The following is a 14,515-nucleotide window of genomic DNA, read 5'->3' on the forward strand; positions in this document are numbered from 1 at the left end:
TCTTTTGTAATAAGTCTTGTAAAAAGGGGAGGGTGGGGGGTTGCGTGAATTCACTGATGCATGCATTGAGGTAAGTAACGTTATGAAATGGATGTGGGGATGTCCAGGAAATGAGGCAAGAGATACTGTGGCGTGGCCATGTCAAAGCGAACCTTAATTAATGGCAGGTGCAGGGCTCCAGACTAACTTTTTTCATTGGGTGCACCGGTGCGCCTAACTTTTTCATCTAGGTGCACCAGCATATATTTTGGGTGCACCAAATTAGTGCTGCATGAATTAGAGAAATGCGATTATAGTGGCCAATATTGCGATTTGCGACGCAATATAATAAATGGTAGGCTATTATGATTCTACTTTCTTGGTTTTCAAGGAAGATTTGAGAATATTGACAGCTTCGATACCTGATCTCAATTTAAAACAAGCACATATTAAGAATCAGTGAAAATATAAAAAATAAAGCTTCTACTAGGCCTATACTGTTTTCAAAATAATAAAAATTATAGTTAAAAAATGTAATAAAAAAAAAAAAATACTTCCCCATTAAAATAAATGCATTCCTCCAAAGACAATAGTCTCTATAAGCATTATCGAGTCTCCTTATCGATCCGGGTCTTTATCGATACCACTATCCATACTTTTCTATTATTTTGTTGAAAGATAACTGGTATTATTGCCTTAATTGCCCATAAGATGATCAGAGCTCAAGATAGGATGTTAAACAGGTCATAATTCCATAGTTAGGCTACTATCTATTTTATATTGCTGAAAAAACAAGTTTTTCACCAAAACTGTATTATTAAAATTTCTCTCCAAAAACCAAAAATTATTATTTTTTTGTTACATTTGAACACACCATGATGACCTTTTATTTACCTTTGCCTAAAATGTATATTACCGAGGTGACCTGAACACAACACATTTGACACCGTTAGCAACTTTTTTTTAAGCTAACTAGCTCTATATCACATGCTATATCCTGCCGATTTTAACATGGATTTGAAAACTGGATAACTATTTTTAACTGACAGGACTTTCTACACCGTCTGCTTTGAATGACTGTTGATGCGCACGGTGCCGACTCTCCGAGCCCGTCTGCAGCAGCAGCTGTGCGCATTTTTTTTAAATTTTTTTGGACTACAGGTAGACGGATACTGAGTTGAAGGAGTTTTTTTTCAACCCAAAGACAGTTCATGGTAGGCAACTCTTTTATATGCCTTTGTTTTCCGTCACAGTTCAGCGTGGATGCTGCTGCGCGTCGGCGTCCATGTTTGTTTGTTTACTCTGCTGTCGACTCGGCAACCGTCTTGCACGCCGTGTAGGTGCGCGCGCAGATACACACACACACCGACACACACACACACACACACACACACACACACACACACACACACACACACACACACACACACACACACGCACACACACACTGTCAGAGGGGCGCTACCAAAAAGACGAGAGGAGCAGTTGTAACGTATAGACACACGCGCGTTATCCTACATTGAATCGCAATCGCAGCAGCCAATTTTGCGGTTATGTAATTGCACTAGCTGCTCACATCGCAATTAGATGAATCGTGCAGCACAACACCCAATATTACAGTTAATATGACGTGATCAATTTCAGGTGCACTGGTGCGACCAGTGGAAATATCTGGTCGCACTCCACAGATTTTTGGGCGCATGTGCGCCCAAATTAGGCGCACTCTGGAGCCCTGGGCAGGTGATATGCATTACACCTATGCAAAGATGAACTATGGTAAATTATAAAAACTCATGTGGGCATCCATTGTAATGTTTGTATTCAAGGCCAGGTTGTTTCTATATTTTAAAATACAATATTAAATAAAATGTGCTAAACATTTTCTAAGAGTGTTTTTTTTGCACTTTTTAAAAGCGTATTTCGTCCATGTATTACTATGCCAACTTGTGCTGGTGCAGTGCAGTGTGTTTCAGTCTGCAAATCAGCAGTATAAAAAATCCTAAATTTAGTGTACAATTGAACAGATAATATTTTTTTTAGAAATAGCATGTATATACTGCATATGCCCCCTCTGGAACAGCACAATGCTGATTGCTGCTACAAACTGTAACGTCTCCCCAAAACTCCTTAAATTGACTGTGCCGACCGCACAGGACACAGTTGAATAAGCCTCTTACTTTTCATCTCAAAGTGCACCAGATTGATGCATTTTACGATGAAAGGTAAACAAATTTTCCTGGGGGACATGCCATGCACACACTCACTCACCTGGAAGCCTGGAAATCCAGACCCATATCTAGAACGATAGAGGGTATGGACTATTAAAGAATTTATTTTTATTTTTAAATTAAAATATTTATTAAAAATATATGAATTGCACATTGATTTACTGACATCATTCAGAGATTGAGCCTGTAATGACAACTTTTATCATTCAATAGAGGTGTCAAAGGTCTCCTGATTTTTTATTTGCATGTCAGACAGAAACAGGTCGCAGATTTAAAGATAACACACAGAAGCTTGATTATTTATATTAAGTCCATTTCCTTTTACGTATAAGCAGCACATACACTGTCAACCCTCTAGCCAACAAGCTGTTCTCATGCATTGGCACAGACGTGGTACAATAGCCCTGTCTACTGGCCAGTAATAATACATTAATTAATAATAATAATGTTTATCTATAATTAAAATAAATCAAACACAATCACATCTTGAACTCAAAGAATGAGATAAGATTGTTTAAGGTTTATCTAATAACAATACTGAGATGCCATTACGTACGTACAGTGAAAGGTCCTCCTGTTCATACTGCCTTATGATGAGATCTCTTTTTTATTTCATTCCCAAATTAAGAGATTGGGGATAAAATCAACAGTCCATGCTCTGTACAAAAAAACTAAGCAAAATTTCCCCATTAGCCAAAAATCTTTAATTATAAATTGTATGAGTGTATAACTATATGCCCAGTATGAAGGAATGATTATAGCAACTGAAACAGATTTCAGCACAGATATGGCCAAGTGTGTATTGTTTCAAAACATGATTCTATCCCCAAAAGGGGCATCATACGAGCACATCTCATTAAGCTCTGCACTGAAGCATATGCAGCAAAGTGAGAAGACTACTTGAAACTATGTGGATAGATCATAAAGTAAAGCACTGCCCTCTGGTGGATTATTTGGGCACAACAGACAGGAGCAGACATCTAAATGCCAAATCCAAACATTTATTTTGAAGGAATTATGATAAGAACATTTATATTGTTACTTTCATTTCCACGTGAATTTAATGTATAAAAGCAACTTATAATTATAACCGTTACTACTAAAATAAAAAGAACATTGTTTGATGATGTCCTTAAAAATTTAATTTTTTGTGGTTCATAAATATATAATAATATTTTTTTTCTGTATATGTTATTCTTAATGATGTTCTCTATGTTTACGTTTATTGTGTGCACCATCATACCACAGCAAATTCCATGTAGGCGTTAATGTTTCCTGAAAAAATTATTTGCCAATTACATGCAGAGCAGCTGACTGAGAGATCGGCTTTATGAAACGCGCACATTATGTAAGTGATCACTGTATGAATAAAGAGCGATTTAACACTTATATTAACATAAATAAATCGCTTACTTCACCTTTAAATTCATGCCAATTAAACTGATTTCATTTAACAATTTAGGCTGATCAATTAGGTTAATAACCGCTCAAAGAGATGGCGAAATGCATCCTTTCAGTAAGTATATTTTATTTATTCGTGTTCTGGTGATTCTTTAAATAAAATATAATAATTTACAATTAAAGGGCCAGAACCTTACACACCTTACAACTTACAACTTACTCTTTCACTCCTTGTAGTCCGAAGCCTCTTGGTCTGGTCCATCGATGGCCAACTTCCTGCGCGCACTGAAACGTCTCTCCTTCAGTCCGTTGCAAAGCGGTGTCTTCACCTTTTCAACAGACAAAAATAACGATTACTGAAATAACAACTGACAGCAAGGAGAGGACAGTTTTAAACTTGACAGGAACAAGGTAATTGGCCTACAGAGGTTAGGGTGAATATGATTGGTGTAAGCTAAAATACAGAATTACCCGTAGTCAGCTGATCGAGTTGAAAGCGGGAACTAGGGAGAGAGCGTGAATGAACCAGAGGAAGGAATGTGTGATAAAGAGCATGGTGCAGATCGTCCGTCTTCTTGATTGAACTTTGGCTAAGCGTCATGTACATTTTCGCCGCCATAGTTTGTCAATACCACTGGTTATGTGTTTAGATCTGGGGAAATGAAAAAAAAGTGAGGTTAAAATCATGTAAAAGACGGCTTTCAGTTAATACATGCCTAATGACCCTGTAACTGAATCCATTCCTTGCCTTGACTCCCTGCACTAAGCTGTTCTCTGCCAACGGCCCCTTCCCTTGTTGATACATTCACGGAATCTTCACGTCAAGACGAACAACACACATTTAACGTGATATAATAAGCGTACATCGCTGCCTGACGTGAGCTATTGCTGAATAACTGCCTAGAATGTCAATCAAATGTCTACACTGTTTGTTTCACCTGTCTTCATCACTGACCTCCTCAAGGAACCCGCTTTAAAGCAGTCGCGTCATTTCAACAAAAGCAGAAATAGGTATATTTATTTTCAAAATATATCTAAAATCTCAGATCTCTTTTAACACGACAAAACAAATCCATCTACACAATGTATCTATTTTGGGGCTAGTTTCAGAACCATGGACAGAGAGCGTAAGTTTATGTATCATCATTAGTCACTTGCTTAACTTAAAAACAATTACGCTGATGGGAGGCAATGTTAATTTAGGCAACCCCTTTAAGAAATGCAAAATAAACAATATTATAATAAATAAATAATAATAAGTAATATTAAATAATATTCACCTGTTCAAGTATGATTGCACTGCCTGAAACCAAGGGTCATCGGAGTGAAAGAAATATCGTGGAGAAAAATTTAAGTTGAAATTTTCTTCAGCTGCTTCCATTCTGCAGACAGTTTTGCGCCGTAATAGCGCTGCGATGGACTACTACGGTCAATGCATGTTATAAGAAACTGTTGTGAAGTTGTGGAATGTTTATATAGTGGTAGTATAGTGGTTTTTGCAGACATTGACCACATTTTTTACTTAACTTAATAAGCTATTCCTATTTATTAACTTAAAGCCTCTAAAGCAATTTATTTTAACTTCAGAAAGTGATAAAATATGACCTTGAAGATCTGAAATGGAGTCTTTGGAAATAAACTAAACTTTAACTAAAGCCTTTGAAAACCGGGTCATTATTAATCAAAATTGAATACCCCAATAAGCTAGGGACTACAGTTGGAAATTAGCCAAAACGTTTTACTGTACTCCTTTTTTACTGTAAGTTAAGCTACGTTAGCTCCAAAAACACAGAGGCTTAATGTTAGCAGCATCAAAAACTTACACATGTAGGAAATTAAGCAACTTACATTGTCAATGTCCACGTTCGGCTCACCAGCGGCACGAGACGTGTGTAGGATGGACTGAAGAGGAGATACGGGTCCAAACCAGGTGCGAGAAGTTGCCGCGTTCCAAACTGGTTGCAAATCCCATAGCTTTATTGCCTTTACTAAACTGTGTGAGAGAGAGAGAGAGAGAGAGAGAGAGAGAGAGAGAGAGAGAGAGAGAGAGAGAGAGAGAGAGAGAGAGAGAGCAATTGCTGCAAATGCGGGAGTTGTTGTTCACTCTGCTAGCTTAGAAAAAGTACGCGGTCCATTGAGGAACCACCAAGTCCACCGCAGTTTGAAAAAGGAAAGAAAGAAAAAAAGTACACCTCGCCATCTTTAGCTGTGGATGGGCACGATGATAGATGGATAGATCAATACATCAATGACTAGATAGATGAAAGAGAGATTTGGATCAGCCGGGAATTCAAATAATAGCTTTTAGATTGTTAGCTAGTTAACTGCATAATGCTACGCAGACACCCGTCGTTGGCGCTAGTCCAGAAAGGTCTTTGATATTTTTTTATAGAACGTTACGATGGAGATCTGCCGTGATTGGTTTAAAATTGTATGACGTAGGCCTAATTTCAACTCTGTACTATCTAATAAAGCTTAAAAATGCCCAAAAAATTATCTTCGAATTAAAAAAATACTACTACTGGCTGGATAGTTGACTTTAAGGATCAAAATCATAGGAAAACTTTTTTTTAAATTTTATTTTAATATTTACTTTTTTTTTAATTTTATATGTTTTTTTTTCATGAAACATTTATAGAGACTTTTATTACAACTGGCAACAATGCTTTTGCATGGGAATATCATTTTGAAACACAAATATATTTAAACATTAAAACATTTTACTTCCAGTGCTTCCAATGTTTACATGTTTAACTTTTTTGTGTTTTTTTGTGTTTTGATCATTATTGTGGATTTCATTACCACTAACCATATGGCTGTACAAGCTACTAACAGACTTCAAAATACTTAAAGGTGCTCCAAGGAACTTTTAAATATTTCTGAAACAGTCAAATCTTTCCTCTGATGATCATAAATTACATGTAACAGCAAACAAGACCATCAGTGCAAAGAATGATATTTTTATGAAGTTGTTCTTTATGCCTTTGTCATGGGTATACGCTCACCCAGGAACAACAGGTGGCGTAGTAAAAACACTTTCGTCGAAAGGGGGTTCAAGAATTGACACAAACTGAAAGTTCCTCGGAGCACCTTAAAATGCCTTGAATATATTTATTATATGAACATAATTGGGATACTCAAGTCCCTGGACAAGTTAAACATTTTCTTTCAATGCACTAAGAGTAAAATGTTATCAGATGGTATGGTATCTCAATTTGCACCTTATTTATAATTTAACAATTCACCTACATAGGGCAGGTTGCTGCGTCGTGGATTCACCGAATGGAAACGAAGAATTACTTAACTGCTTTAACATGCCTTATATTCATTAACATACATCATGTTTTTTTTAAATAAAGCTACAACAATGTATAGTGTATCCTCTTGAATTGATAATTGAATGGCTTTGATAAGTATAACTCTAAAAATTATAATAGAAATATTGGTGTAGAAAACAAATTAAATGTTCCAATCTCTTAATAAAAGTTAAGCCAGGATCAGGCTGCACTAAATAAATACATTTGTTTGATATTTAATGAACAGATAAGATCATTAAATAGTTTCCATTTGAATCTTAGTGGCTTCCATACTGTTGCCTCACAATCAGTTCAAAATGATACCAAAATGTACTTTTATGTAATTCAACTCAAGAATGTAATAAAAAAAATAATAAAAAAATAATAAAATGTTATAATGCAGTTTGTAGACTTGTTTATTTGATTTCAGTGCCTTTGCAAACATGTTTTACTGACGTCGTGGGGACATACAGACATAGTGGGGATGTAAATGATTACATTTAAGTACATTTTGCTGCATCTGAATCATTACTTAGTTAACATTTTGAATTCAGAACTAATTGTTTTGCAACTTTGACCAAAAGTAAAAACCTTCAATACTTCTTGCACTACTGTCTATCAGCCACAGGGGTGCTGTTAAAAATCCAGGGGCCAATCCGAATAGTCCAATCTCCTAACCTATAAGCCTCCTTTCCTATACCTTAACCCCTAAACGTCATCGGGGTTAAGGAGAGATGAAAGGTGCTTCCTATCGAACATAGGAAAAGACAGCACTGGTTGCGCTCCGAATCGCATACTTTCTACTATATAGTATGTAGAAAAAAGATTTAGGATGTCCCGATTCTTGTGGCCAGATTTAGGATGGTTAGAAGTACCCGGATGTCCTACTTCATGCAGCCAAGATTGTTAGTGTTGAAAAGTGCATCCTATTTGGGCGATTCTGACCCACAATCCAGTGCGCAAGTGAAGTGACGTAACATCGACGAAGCCTCCATATGAAAACAAACGGGGATGCGACGGATATAAAAGCAAGAGGCAAGATCAAGGCGCAATGTTATGATGAAATAAGAGAGAAAAGTATGTCCCAATAGTATGCCTACTGCATCCTAACTAGATTCTTTTTATCGTCGGATGTAGTATGTAGAATAGAAAAAAGAAAGAGTATGCGATTCGGAACGCAACCACTGTTTCAAATGAATTCCACTCCACTTTTCCTAACCGACGTCATTGCGCGACGGCGAGTATTGCTGACGTGAGTCACTAGCATGAAACTACACTAGTCTATTCTCCGAAAATGGACTACAACTAGCGCTCGTTTGATCCATGCGTTGTTTCATATTGATTTTAATCAGGTTGTCGCCAACAGAGTGAGAATCACTCGCATATATCCCAATTCACATGTGGAATAAAAAGAGGCTACACTTATGTTGATGTTGAAATGAACTGCCCCCAGTAACTTCATTAAATGTGAAGTGTTATGGCAACGAGTGAACGCTGGCAACTTGATGCGGTAACTTCTTTAAACTTTTGAACTCTCCATACTTTCAACATTTATTTTATGATTCTGTGACCTAATCGGACATTGTAATTGGCATAATTTGAATTATTTCTACGATCTTCTCGCACTACTGTTTCTGTGAAAATTACAATTCACTGGCGGCTAGCTTACCTGCTTTGCTCCGGTTTGAGACTCAACTGGCGTCTCCACTGGCCGTTGGCTGGCCGTTGATGCTGCCAAAGTCTACAATATGGGCCACTAGGACATACATCTGGTTTGTCTGTGTCTGGATCGTATTAATGCCTGCTCATCTACCAGTGACGGGTTTGCTCCAGTACTCAGCCATTGACCTGCTCCGGCTCCGCTGTCACCTGCCCGGACCTCCGCCGGAGGCTTTCCACCTTCACCCGGACATCGCCTTCCAGCCCCGCCGGAGATACATCCACCGAGGGTCCCGCAGGAATTTCCACCACAACAGCTCTACAGGAATTAAGTCCATCTGGTCCAGCTCTCCTCCCCCTCCACGCTCAACCAGCCGGGCTGTCGACCACAGCGTCGACCACGGTGTGTTAGCCCGCCTAGCTCGGTCTGCTAGCTCCGTCAGCTGTGACAACACCGCACTCAACTTCGCTCTGCTTAATATCCGCTCACTGACAGGCAAAGGACATCTCATCCAGGATATCATCACTGATCGCAAGCTAGACTTTCTATGTTTAACCGAGACATGGCAACAGCCAAACGACTTCTCTCAGCTGATTGAATCCACTCCTAGCGGGTTTGTTTACATCTGTCAACCCCGTGGCTCTGGCCGGGGAGGAGGTCTCGTGATGATTTACCGTGATAAGTTGAAGGTCTCGCCGGTGTCAGTGCCTGTCTGCAGCTCGTTTGAATCTGTTGTCTGCGAGTTGTCTGGTCCCACTCCAACCATCATTGCTACCGTCTACCGCCCCCCTAAACCGAATAGTGAATTTTTAAATGACTTTGCTGCCTTTCTCACCCATTTATCCTCTCTCTCACCAAACATAATTCTACTGGGTGATTTTAACATTCACATGGACAATATCAATCTGCCTCTCACCAAAGACTTTACTTCCTGTTTAGATAGTGTTGGATGTCAACAACATACCACTTTCCCCACACACTCCAAAGGACACATTCTGGACTTAATCTGCTGCTCTGGTGTCACCCCCCTTGATCTCACAGCTGATGAACTCCCCATAACTGACCATTTTCTCCTCTCATTTACATTTAAACTCGCTCTCTCCATCTCAAAAAAACCCTGCCATATTTCATTTCGTAATATAAAGAATATTGACCCTGCCACTCTCACTTCAAGAATCCACTCCTCCTGCCTCCCTGACATTCACAATCTATCCACCCCTGATAAACTGGTCTCTCATTACAACACTGGACTCAATAATATCCTTAATTCCCTTGCCCCATTAAAAACCAGATCTGTTTCCTTTTCCATCTCTGCCCCTTGGTTCACTCCCAATCTCCGTTTAATGAAAGCCAAAGGTCGGCAACTTGAACGTCTTCAGAGGAAAACTGGTCTCAGTATTCACAAAGAGATGTACAAGAACCACATCTTGCATTATAAAGACTCTATTGCCAGCACTAAAACCCACTACTACTCCAATATGATCACTGCCAACAAAGGAAACTCTAAGTCACTCTTTTCCCTACTTAACAAAATTACCCAACCCCAGGATTCTCTCCCCCCTCACCTGTACACAACCTCCTTCTGCAACTCCATGATGTCCTTTTTCATCGATAAAATCAAAAACATTCACCAGCACCTTGGATCAACCCCTCATCTCAATATATCAGCCGACTTTCACCCTTCCACACATTCATTCTCCTCCTTCCAGCTCCCTACTATCTCAGAAATCACTGAACTCATTCGGAAATCCAAGCCATCCACCTGTCAACTTGACCCCCTACCCACACATCTGGTTAAGGCCTCCCTCCCCTCCCTAGTTCCTCTCATTTCTGCAATCATCCACTCCTCTCTTACTACTGGAACTGTCCCTACATCCTTCAAAACTGCTGCCATCACCCCAATTCTGAAAAAACCTGGTGCAGACCCCTCCAACTTCAACAACTTCCGTCCCATATCCAATCTTCCCTTCATCTCTAAAATCCTGGAAAAGACAGTGGCCTCCCAACTCCATTTTCACCTATCTGACAATAACCTTTATGAACAGTTCCAGTCCGGATTCCGCCCACTCCATAGCACTGAAACTGCACTCATCAAAATCACCAATGACCTCCTTATGGCAGCTGATTCTGGACTACTCACCATCCTCATCCTCCTGGACCTGAGTGCAGCCTTTGACACCATCTGTCACACTACCCTGCTCAACAGACTATCCTCCGTTGGCATCACCAACACTCCATTAGATTGATTCACATCTTATCTTTCTGGCCGTACTCAATTTGTTCAAGTAAAGTCTTTTAAATCCATCCCCTCCCCCGTCACCTCAGGTGTTCCCCAGGGCTCGGTCCTGGGGCCCCTACTCTTCATCATTTACCTCCTTCCCCTCGGCAATATCTTCCGCAAATTTGACATTAATTTCCACTGTTATGCTGATGACACCCAGCTCTACCTCGCTACAAAGCCCTCGTCCACTCTCCCGCCCACTTCCCTTACTGATTGCATCTCAGAAATAAAAACCTGGTTCACTCAAAACTTCCTGAAATTAAACAGCAGCAAAACCGAGGTTCTCCTCATTGGCACCAAATCTACATTATCCAAAACCGACAGCTTTTCTCTCACCATTGATAACTCCACTGTTTCCCCCTCCCCCCAGGTTAAGAGCCTGGGTGTCATCCTCGACACCACACTATCATTTCAACCCCACATCAATAACATTACCCGGACTGCCTACTTCCACCTTCGAAACATCAACCGCCTCCGCCCCTCCCTTACCCCCCACACTGCCACCATCCTTGTCCACAATCTGGTCACTTCCCGCATCGACTATTGTAACTCCCTCCTCTTCGGTCTCCCCCTCAAGTCCATCCGTAAACTCCAACTGGTCCAGAACTCTGCTGCTCGCATCATCACCAGAACCCCCTCCATTAATCACATCACTCCTGTCCTTCAGCAGCTTCACTGGCTCCCAGTCAAGACCCGCATCAACTTTAAGATTCTGCTCCTCACCTTCAAGGCCCTCCACAACCTCGCCCCTCCATACATATGTGACCTCCTGCACACCAACACACCCACCCGCACTCTCCGGTCCTCCTCTTCCATTCAATTCACTGTTCCACCCACCCGCCTGGTTACCATGGGGTCCAGGGCATACAGCCGATCTGCCCCCCACCTCTGGAACACCCTCCCACCTGACATCCGTAATTCTGACACTCTTTCCACTTTTAAGTCCCGTTTCAAAACACATCTTTTTAATCTGACATATTCCATTTAACCCATTTCACCCCACTTATGTAAATTGTTCAATGTATCTTGTTCTTGTGTTTTCTATGATTGCTGATTTTGTTTGTTTTGTTTTTAAACTGCCCTGTAAGGTGACCTTGGGTGCTAAGAAAGGCGCCCTCTAAATAAAATTAATTATTATTATTATTATTATTAAGTTAATATTTTATTTTCTTATGGTGTAAATTATGTGCTACGAAAATAACTATTATGATGTTGGTCTTTTATGAGTTCTTTATTATTTATGGGGGACGGGTATTTAACTATTTAAAAATAATAAGAATCTTCTACATAAATAATATAAATGAAAACTGGTTAAACTCTCCCTATTAGATTCAAGGGTATATACAATATTGTATGTGTGTGTATCTATGTTGGGGCCCTTAATGAACCAACTTAATGATCCTGAAGTGGCAGAGGTAAAGGTCACCGGGAAATTGGAGTAAAAACAAAGTTTGGAGTAACTGTCTATGAAACCAAGACGAGAGCCACACTAGCAGCTCTGTGAGACTGCACTAATATCTAGCTATAATGACACATCATCATGATAACACAACGCAGCGCTGTTCTATGGGGATATTTAGAATTCAGGTACGGACATGTAACAGAAAGAAGTGCTGTGCAAAGCTAGGAATGTTTAAGACTCTACTTCACCGTGGCAACACATCTATCGATATGAACACCTCAGGCAGCGCAGAGAAAAGTCTGATGAATGCATGAGAGTGATGGCCCAGGCACGTTTCAGTAAGTGTTTACAGAAGTGCCACACTGTACTGTCTTTGACCTATGGAGATATGCATTTAGTTATTTTCAAGGGGAAAACACATTGTATTTATTATTTCAACTATTAAGTTAAACAGCATGCTAGGCCTACAAGATTTATTTTCTGAATTTTCAATACTGCTTTATTTTTACGTGTTAAATTGGGAAAAACATATTCCAAAACGACCAATAACCTCTGTGTTTAACCTTACAGTAGGCCTATTGTCAACAATAATCGCACATATCGAAGCATATGTCCCATGATCTGGTACCTGTAGGTACTGTGTAGCAGTGGGTGTAAAAAAAAAGAAGGTGCTTTTTCCTCCCATTTGTTGCGCCCCACCTGTCATGTCTCTATTCCCAACCGGTGGGACGCCCCCCACACTGAGAACACTGTTAACACAGAGTAACTGTGTCTGAGTTTAAGACAAGAGCCATGCTAGCAGCTCTGTGGGACTAATATCTAGCTATAACGACTCATCATCATTATAACACAATGATTATGTATTCTGCTCTACTCTCTATAACTCAAACGAGGCAACTGTGGCTCAGGTGGTAGAGCGGGTCGGCCAATGATCGACGGGTTGGCGGTTCGATCCCCGCCCTGCCACTTGTGTCATGGTTGTTGTGTCCTTGGGAAAGACACTTCACCCACCTTGCCTCGTGTGGATGTCAATAGTTAAGGTGCAAAGACACTGCACTTGGCGGCGGTTGCACTGAGTGCTGCGCTGCTTGATCATATTGGGTCATATTCACCGCAGGTTTGTTCTTCTGAAAGCCTGCTCTAGGGGCTTTATGCTGGTGCTATCCAGCGCTGAGCGGGACAGTCTGCTATGCTGATGGTGCTTTACCCAAATGCTAACCGGTGCTAACTTGGTTCATATAAAGCAAAACCGATAGCTGTACAACAGACAAATATTCACATAACTTACCAGGGAGCCCGACTTCCTCGCTCACCCTGAGCGACGGCCGCAAATTTGTATTCCAGTCTTTGTAGAGGATGCTGGTGGTGTCATAGAGCACCGGGATCCCGCAAACGGTAATTATTATTTTTTCTTCCATTTTATTTTCCTCTGTCCGTCGTTCAGAAGTGAGTGATGTCGGGAGGAGCTAAATGCTGATTGGCTATCGCAGCGCGGCAACTCGCGAAAGGTTCAATATTTTCAACTTCTGCATTCGCCGCGCCGCAAAAGACGCACGACTACGCGCCGCGTGTAACACTCAATGCCCGCCACTTGGCGCGATTCGCGGGGCGAAGCGCTTGTACATTGACTTTGTATGTAATCTCGCCACGCGTCAGAGTTCAGTGTGTTCGCACCCTTAGCCTGCTATCGGTGTATGAATGTGTTGCTTGCAAACATGTGAAAACATGAAAATGAAAATGTCCTCACAAAGTGCGCAATGACTTCTCCTCTCTGTGAGATGGGCTTTTCAGCTGTTGCTTCACTGAATACCACGTACAGATCTCAGCTCAACATTGAGCATGACCATGATCATTCTTTTTTTCTTTATTGTTTTTCCAATAAAAAAAATAAGAAAACAATGGTTATTTGCATTGTAGTAAAATACATAAAAACATTTAGCATGACTTGAGGGTGGCATAGTCAAGCCTGCTGTCCTGTTTTGAAAAGATGTGCAGTGCAATTACATCCACTAATGCAGTGATAAGACTCACACACTGACTTGTTCATGCCAAATGCATTTTCTTTTTTTCTGCTCAGATTGCAAAGTGATGACACAAATGCACATTTATGTTAATGTTAGTTAAGTTGGTGTAAGCCTAGTTGATGTTATTGATTTAGAACATGATTTTATTTATTAAATATGATCATTTCGTTTTAAGCTCATTTTGTTGAGGCATGGGGGACGTGGGAGCTGGAACATTTCCCCACCTCCGAAGTCGGGAATGACA

The 14,515-nt window shown here is 40.4% G+C and overlaps 1 protein-coding gene across 1 annotated transcript in view; it reads left to right on the forward strand.

The window, feature by feature from the left end:
• The window catches only part of LOC307255682 (GTPase IMAP family member 4-like), a 100,090-nt gene that overhangs the window by 3,312 nt on the left and 82,263 nt on the right, over positions 1-14,515 (forward strand). The gene's annotated exons all lie outside the window — the stretch shown is intronic.

This window comes from Ammodytes marinus, assembly GCF_949987685.1.
Source record: "Ammodytes marinus genome assembly, chromosome: 9".
Lineage (NCBI taxonomy): Eukaryota > Metazoa > Chordata > Actinopteri > Uranoscopiformes > Ammodytidae > Ammodytes > Ammodytes marinus.